Genomic DNA, 9,089 nt, shown 5'->3' on the forward strand with positions numbered 1-9,089 from the left:
AATCTTAATGGTTGCTGAATTCTGTGTGCCAGTATCCCACTTAGAATTTTTCTATCTGTGTTCATTAAGATGATTAGCCTGTAGTAGTCTTTTGTGGTTGGATCCCTCTCTGGTTTTGGTATCAGGGTAATACTTGCTTCTAGAAATGAATTTGGTGTTAGTACTTCCATTTCAATTTCATTAAAGAGTTTAAGAAGTGGCAGCATTTGTTCATTTCTAAATTTTTAATATAATTGAACAGTAAATTAGTCAGGGCCTGAGCTTTTCTTTGCTGGTATGCTTTTAATTGCAGCTTCAATTGCATTGACTAATATTGCTTTCTGTGAATTTTTATATCCTCTTCATTCATCTTTGTTATTTAACATGTACCTAGGGATCCGTTTATTTCTCCTCTATTTTCCATTTTATTAGAATATAGGCTCTCAAATTTGGTATTGATGATCTTCTGGATTTCTGCATAGTCTGTAGTAATTTTACCCTTTTCACTCCTAATTGCATGGTGTTGAGTCTTTTCTTTCATTTTTCTTCAATAAGGCTGGCTAAGGGTTTGTCAATTGTAATTAATATTTTTTAAAAAAACTGTTTGATTCATTATACTGCTTCTTAGTCTCAATTGCATTCATGTCTATGATCTTTATAATTTCCTCCTTCATTCAATCCTCTGCACAACAATCCCTCCTCCCTTCTCAAATACACTTATCTCATTGTTCAGACTGATTTGTGAAGTGGTTTCAGAAGTCTTCTCCCATAACTGCCTTGATTTGAGCTTGTGGCTTCTTGAGTGTCCTGAATTGATTTGGTTCATTTACCTTCCATCACCATGTTAGTGTGAGATCTGGTGACTTTGGACCCGAAGACACAATGTGAGGCTTTTGATAAAAATTTCTGTACATGTCGGATTAACAAGGGATGGTCATAAAACATGATCAATATTTAAATTAAAATTTATTAGGTAAAAGACACACTGCCATTAATGATCCTCAAAGTACTCCCTCTTGTTCTCACCACAATTCTCTTATCATTCATGGCAATGTATCTTTTATTGTAAACAGTGACTTTTTAAAATAGAAACATTAAAAAAGGGTCCACCAAATAGCTCCGCAGACTAAAGTACCTGCTTAGGCAGAGCACAGTGCTGGAGTTTGATTCCCAGCATGCTGTGCTGGCTCCACCCCTGGGGTTCACTGAGACAGAGTTTGAGGCTGGATGTCGTAGCATGCTCCTGCTATCCCAGCACTTGGGAGGCTGAAGACATAAGAATCCGTACAAGTCCAATCTATGTAGTGAGACTCTGTAGACACTGTAGACTCTGTACCAAATACATAAAAAATAAATACCATAAAAGAAAATATAAACATTCACTGTACCTTTTGATCAAAATTCATGTATGAAAAGTACAAATAAATCACCAATTCATTAAACATATTATCAGTGTAACAAAGGCAATGTAGCAGGCACTGTAAAGCAAGCATTTAATTTAGTGACTAGTAGGCTTAATAAGTTCTGTTTACATTATGTAGAGAAAAAATAGTTTCAGAGAATTAAGTTACCCGAAGCACTCAGAGCTATATGGTGCCAGACTCTTCATTCTCTTCAAGAACATGGTACCACCTTAAAATTACTAGCCTGTTTCTAATAGAAATAAAAGATACACTTGGACCACATGAACAAAAAGACTGAAAGGAGCTGATATTCACAAGTTTCTAATGTGTGCTTGTCACCAAAAGGAGGGAGAGGTCACCAAGCACACATTAGAATGCGGAATCTTTTTCTGCATTCTAGGTAGTATTTCCACTAGGTATTTAAGATAGCATTGCCTTTAACTTTTGTATAATTAAAACCGTTAAATTGTTTTTCACATTTTTTGAAGTGGAGATTCCAAGATTAAGGATTAATGTAGAACTGGGCTTTGGTATGTCTGGCTCTGTTCTCTGCACCTGACATTGCAAAGTATGGAAATAATGAGAGCCATAACATGTGTCTGAGGCAGCAGCCAGGAGAATCTTTCTGATTACAGTAGATAAATAAGCAACTGGCTGGATGGAGAGACACTTAACACTATGCTAAATCGCTTATATTTAAAATTTTGATCCATTTCAAGTTATAATTTATTTGAGTTTTGTGGAAGCATATCTATGAAAGACCCTTAAAGAAATGTCTTAACTCAAGTCATTGAGATGCTAATCTACATTTGTACGAAAAGGCATCCCTTAGGGGCTGGGGAGATGGCTCAATGGAATAAGCACTTCCCTGGCAAGTGCAAGGGCCTGAGTTCAATCCTCGGTTCCACCAAAAAACAAAACAAGACGACGACAACAACAACAACAACAACAACAACAACAAGAACAAAAAACCCTTAATATCCAAATGAATAATCTTATACTTGGGAGGGAATGTGGTGGATTGGTAGAAGCCCTAAGGTGGACCTGATTTAAATATATGCAGTAGATGGCCACAGAGAGATTCCTTCCAGAAGAGATTCTAGAATCCTTTTCTGCATTTCCACTGGAATGGAGAGAGAAGTAATGTGCAAACCCTGCAGCTGTTTTCTTTTAAAGCAGGAATTCAGAAGTCTATGTTTCGTACTGCTTGAGTCACTTCTGTCATACTTGCCTTAAAACCACTAGAAATGACACCTAAAAATTCTAATATTTCTCATGATCAGTGACAATTGTGAAGGATCCTGATGTGTTGCATGATTTTGCTTCCTTTAAAAAAAATCACTTTCCAGTTTAGGCCAAAAGAAATATCTGGTGCATAGGAGTTTTATTCACCCAAATTTTGAGATGTATGTGTGACAGTGGTGTAGAATGACCTGGAAAATATCAGCTGAATAACAAAGAAGAAGGTGAAAAGGAGGGAGTGACATCAAAATCATCTCACCAAGTTGCCTGCCTGTTTCTACCCAGTTTCTTCACAGAGATAAGATGTTAGGCGTGGTGTCAGGACTACACTGTTTTCTTTACTCTAGAAAATTCACCCTACTCCATTTGAACCAAAAATGTTTAAACCTCATGGCCATATATTTTGTTTGAGTTGGTAATTATATTAATAGCTAGTAAGGTTTTAGTTACCAATGAAATTGAGTCACAGTAAGGAGACAGTATGAACTGCGGGATGCACTCGTGATAGCTATGTTATCTTTTTTTTTTTTTTTTTTTTTTTTTTTTGCAGAACCGGGGATTGAACTCAGGCCCTTGTACTTGCCAGGGAAGTGCTTATTCCACTGAGCCACCTCCCCCGCCCCTTACTATGTTATCTTTATCGGGGTCTGGCTCTTGTTTTTGACATTGATATAAGGATCACAAGGTAAGAGGCATAAGTCAGCATAGTGTCAGGGTCAATAGTTTAAATATTAGTTTTCCCATTTTCAGAAATATTTCCATATGTTAAATAATAAGTCATTTAATATTTTACTCATAATTAAACTTGGGATTTTTGCCACATAGCAACATTACCAAAAAAGCAATCATTAGTAAGTGCCTACTTTTTAGTGGGTTCTAAATTAATTCTGAGCATAATCACTGAAAAGTTACATTTTCAAAACCAAAACTCACATTAGCCAGGACAGTAAAAAGCAACAAATATTCTGGTCAAAACCAGTAACGAATATATAACCTATTCTGTCATTCAGATAAGTGGTCCAAATGGGTCATTTTATCTTTAGTAAAGCAAAGGACTGGCTTTGGATGGAAACACCTGCGGTGTTAAAAATAAATTTAGAAACATATGTCAAGGAATATGTTGCATAAAGTATACCTAGAGACAGAATTCTCTTTATTAAAAAAAAGTATGCCAGGGGCTTTCGTGGCTTCCAGTTCTTTTATCACCTTGTAGTCCTCCTTCTGATCAATTGCCTGCCCAAATGAGCCTTTGTCTTCCCCCGAGAGGAGGCAACTTCATTTCTCTTAGAAACAGCTCCATTCCCTGTTCTGCGGCCGGGGTACGGAAGCGCAGGCCTTCTTAGGCCTCCATCAAAAGGTACCATTAATTCTAGGTGCTTGACAAACATGTTCTTTCTCAAACACACCGAGGAAATAGTGAGAGATCTCTGCACCCTTCCCTGCGGGTGTAACATGTTTCTATTTCATCTCTTCTAGAAGGTTTCTGCAAATGTAAGTACATAGTGTGCTCTTTTGTGGTACTTTGGAACTTTTGACTAGCTCTAGGGAAATCATACCGACGTTCCTTTAGCCGCTTTTTTGGTGTCATTTTCCTTTTTTTTTTCTTTTGAATTTTAGTACAGGGTCTACAAGGTCTCACTACACAGATCAGAGTCCTAGTGATCCTCCTGCTTTCAGCCTCCCAAGCACTGGGATTACCGGTGCGCGTCACCATGCCCAGTCTCAATCTCTGGCTCAGCGCACCCCGGGGGCCGGGCCAGCACGAGATGCCGGGGATCTTGTGTCATTTTGCTAAACTCAGTGAGTTAAACCTGACAGTGCAGATGTCAGGCATAGATACGCTGAAAGAAAAAAAAAGTCATGTGAATGGAAACAAGTAACATTTAAGAAACCACTTTGGAATTTGCCATTCTACTTCTTCAATTGCTTCAATATTACTCAAAGAATTGCATATAAAAAGTGAATAGAAGCTGTTATTTTTCTTTGGGTTAATATGCCAGCATTGATAGGGTAAATGTAAGGGTTATATCTGTAATGAAAATAATATTTTAATTCTCAAAATTTATGAATCTCTAAGGTGGTAATTCTTCAATTACGAATTTTTAGTTTTTCATCACTAGTTTCATTTATTCACTTGATTCCTCTAAATATATGAAAAATAAAAAAGAATAACCCTTACCAAAAACATTTTTCTGGAGATGTCCTTGGTCTCCAAAGAATCCCATAGAATCACATGAGGCAAGGGCAATTGACAATGTTGCTCATATTTTAAAAATTATTTTTGTAAATAGAATCCCCAAATTTCTTATTCTTGGTTTATCCATTTTTGAAATAATCTATCTAAAAGAGAAAGTACCATGCAGTTTTTAAACTTAAATGAGAATTTTCTCTATAACTTTTTCAGAAAGCACAGAACTAATCTGAGCTTATATTTTGGGTATGGAAATTCTCTTAGTGATGAAAGCCATGCTTAGAAAACACAGAATGTGTGTTTCATACTTTAAGTGTTCTTAAAAATAATAGCTATGCCAGTGAACTTCAAGATGATGAAGTTTAATGAGCACTGGAGTTTGAACAGATCTCACCACTTGGATCCAAATGCGAACTTGCAACCAGAATGCCTGTAAAAACTACTCATCAGCAGAGAGTTGTGGCTCTGGTGGGAAAGACGCAGGTGCCAGTGAGCAGAGCTGGGGTGACTGAAGAACAGAGAGCCAAAGTTCTTCTGAAGACTAGCTGGGTGCTAGACAGGATTCCACTAGGAAACTTGCACTGCAAATAGAGTGGTTTGTGAAGGATGCCCAGAAAAGTATAATGAGAGCTGCCCTGGTGGAGTGAAACATCCTAAGCCATTGTTAGGGTTCCGAAAGTTGAAGAATTATCTAATAAAAACTGTTGTCTTAATTCCATGGACTTCCTTCTTTGTTTGCTTTTTGTTTCCTTTTCTTCTTCCTTTGCTGGGCAGTGGTTGACCTGCAACTGGGTTGAGTTGTTCAGATTCTCCAGTACTGCAGCTATCTAGACTGAGAATTCTAATTTTGTGGAATAGGTACATCTTAAAGCAATCCATTTATATTGGCAGATAAACAGCATGAGTTTCAGAATTTTGAGTTCCTAAGCTAATTGCAAATTTGACTAATTTTCATCTGATCTGACAATAAAAAAGAGTAGGGAGCAGGGAAAGGAACTGTGGGGCCTCAGGCTGTGTTCATCTTTCCTTTCATACCAAGGCAGAAAAGGAATGATTTAGAAATGCTTTAAAAAATTAGTTCTTACTTGAGTGGGTCATGTCAAGTTCTTTTTTTGCTATTTTTCTGTAGTAATTTCTTTTGACAGTGCTCTAATTTCATAAACTAATTGTAAAAACATTGTTGATTTGTCAGCTAACTTTAGGTCCAAGGTTCAGAATCTTGGATCCATAAGTGAGGGAACTGTAAAACTCTGGAAAAGACTAATCAGCATTTAAAAAATACTCTTTTAAACACCACAAAATAGAGCACGTGCCATCAATGTAGTTACAAAGTAACTCCATCTTTGTTGGAATAAGAAAAAAAATAAATAGTTATATAGACCACAGGTGGGACTTTTTTCACAGACCATGATAAATGCTTTGGACTTGTGTCTTTGGAATTTTGTCTTTTTGAGTCTCATTATGTAGTTCAGGCTATCTTTGAACTCACTTTGAAGCCAAGGCTGGAGTATAATCACAGTGGTCCTCCTGCCTCAGCCTCCTAAGTGCTGGGATGAGAGGCATGTGCCACCACTCAGCTCAACTTGTACAGTGGTGTATGATTCTCAGTGGAGTGAAAAAATGTATTTTGGGAGGCAAAAGTAGATGCAAATGGTATGCTAAAAAAAAAATTCCAAATGAGAAGAAATGGTGGCTTGATTTCAGGAGACAACCATGGAACTGGGCAGAGTGCAGGATTCTGACTGTATTCCTAATATTGGTAAAACATTGGCTAAAGGGTGAAAGGGAAAGAAAAGCATCAGTAATTTATGACTGTTGCCTAAATAAATAGTCATCCTTTTCAAAGATTGTAAAGCTCTCAAGACATGCTAAATGGGAGGAGAATGGAATTCTGGGCTACCGTGAAAAAAAAAAAATCTTCATTTTCTAACATTAGGAAAAAGATAAAAGATAAAAGTTAGGCTGTGTGTGTGTATCCCTGGAAATGTGCTGAGTAAGGGTTTGGTGCACAAATCTAGAGCTCAGGAAAGAGGTTGCAGTTGAAGATTTGTATTTGAAAGTTACTTTAATGTGGATACATGAAGGGCTGTGAAATAAATGAAATCATTTTGTGAATGAGAACACACAGAATGGAGGTTGGAGCCCGATCGTTGGGCATGTCAACCTTGAGCAGTTGGGAAATAGGAACATAGCCCAGGAACGAAGAGCAGAAGAGAGGCCAGTGCATAAAAAAAGACCAGGAGAGGAACATTCCAGAAACCAAGTAAAGAATGTGTTTCAGTGAAGAAGGAATGAAGAATTGTAGCAAATAGCACTGATTGCTAGAGTAACATGAGAACTGGAAAATGACCATGATTTTATGAAGAAAAGGCCAAATTCAAGTTGCTTGGCTTTTCTTTTCTCCGGGTACCACCTTATCAAATTTCCTCAGCATTTGCAATGCAGACTAATTAGACTATTTATTTTTTAGATTAAATTAGACCAGTTGGCTGAGCTTAAGTGATCCAATACCTGGCATTCTACGTGGTATGTTTAGCACGCTGAAGATCCCTGCCCCTGTGCTATTTGCTGAGCTCCAACTTTGTGAGGGTATTAGGAGGACCCCGAGGATGTGCTGGCTCCATGCAGGAGACACCTGAGGGCATGCAAATAAATGCTGACGAGCAACAGGTCTCTCCTTGGGCCTTACTAAGCCATCTCCAAACATACCCGGAAATAAGTTCAAAGCCCACCTTATTGGCCTTAGCAAAGTCAAATGACAAGAAAAACATAAACTGTCGATTTCTGTGAACACATTTCCATGCATGATATGACTGTTTGGCAAGCATTTGGAGACTTTTAAGTTTCATTATGTATAGGCGTCACATTATCAGAAATTTCATGCCAACGGGATAGAATAATTCTTTTGAACAAAACCATTTGCACATCTGTGAAACACCTGAACACTTGAATATATGTAAGAGTTTGTGAATATATATATATATATTATATATATATATAATATATATATAATTAAATTAGTTTCAAAGAGTGTAAGAATAATTCAGAAGACTTCTAAAATGAGTATTATACTCAGATGTGATACTCTGCTCTATAAATTTCTTAATGTTAATGATCAAGTGTTCAAAGTGTTTCTATTTTATTTTTGTAATTTAAAGCATCATTTTAAAGATGAGTGGACACAATGGAACACAGTGTGATTAAAGTAATACTTTTTCATCTTTTGCTCTTTTTGAGCTATTATCATATGATATCACTAGTAAAACACCACAAAGAACCGGCCATCTTCTTAAATTTAAATTTTTATTTCTCTCTCTTCTAGTAAGTGAATAAAAGAAATTTTATTTGGCATTGTTTATCCATTAGTGATTTTTCTAGGGCTCAAGATTGAGAAAAAGCTGAGGGGTATTAAATAGATTAAACAAAGTATGCCATGGACAACATACTTAATACTGAAAAAGAATGACTATTAGTATTTTATAGACAGAAGTAAATCAGTACATTCATAAGTAATTATATGCCAAAGAATTTGATACCTTTTCGTGTCCCTGACATTGTACTAAGCTACTAACGTGTAATTAGTTCTTCAAATGAATCCTATGTTAAGACTTTCATACAGTCCCACTTTAAACAATGGAAATCGGAATTTAGAATTTTTAAGATATTTGGGAAAGTAACAATAATTTGACATTCAGGCTCTTAGCTGACATTTTATCCTGCATCATGATGCAGTCTCTCTAGGCCCCAGTGATAGCATGGGCATTAAAAGTGTTTTACAACTGAAAATGTCTGTTTCCACACAGGCTGTAAGACTTAGTATTCTAGATCTATCATTTGAATAATGTGTGAATATATGTAAAATATATATTAAGATTTTTAAAATGTAAGAGGGTGACTTGCACCTAGCTAATCAATAAATAGATTCATTGTTGATTACCACTGATCACTTTCATGGAAGCTTAGAGACTTTGAAGAGTAAGAAGCAGTAATCTTTACATGTTTCTGCTTGTATTGCTTTCAAAGTATTGTTAAAAAAAATCCACAGAAGAATGACTCAGGCATGTGTAAGTGTACATTTTTAGAACATTCTTTTAAAATGCAAGCAAAGGCAATATCCATTCGACATTCACCATTACTTAGCAAAAGACTCTTGCAGAATCAAAGCTGAGTACTTGGAAACTTCAAGTTGGATCAGTTCTCTTCTTGAAATATTTCCTTTTTTTTAATTCCCACTTAAATTTATCCTAATATAAAACTTTTTTTTCTTTTTTTTT

Source organism: Octodon degus, unplaced genomic scaffold (genome assembly GCF_000260255.1).
Source record: "Octodon degus isolate 3935 unplaced genomic scaffold, OctDeg1.0 scaffold00015, whole genome shotgun sequence".
NCBI lineage: Eukaryota > Metazoa > Chordata > Mammalia > Rodentia > Octodontidae > Octodon > Octodon degus.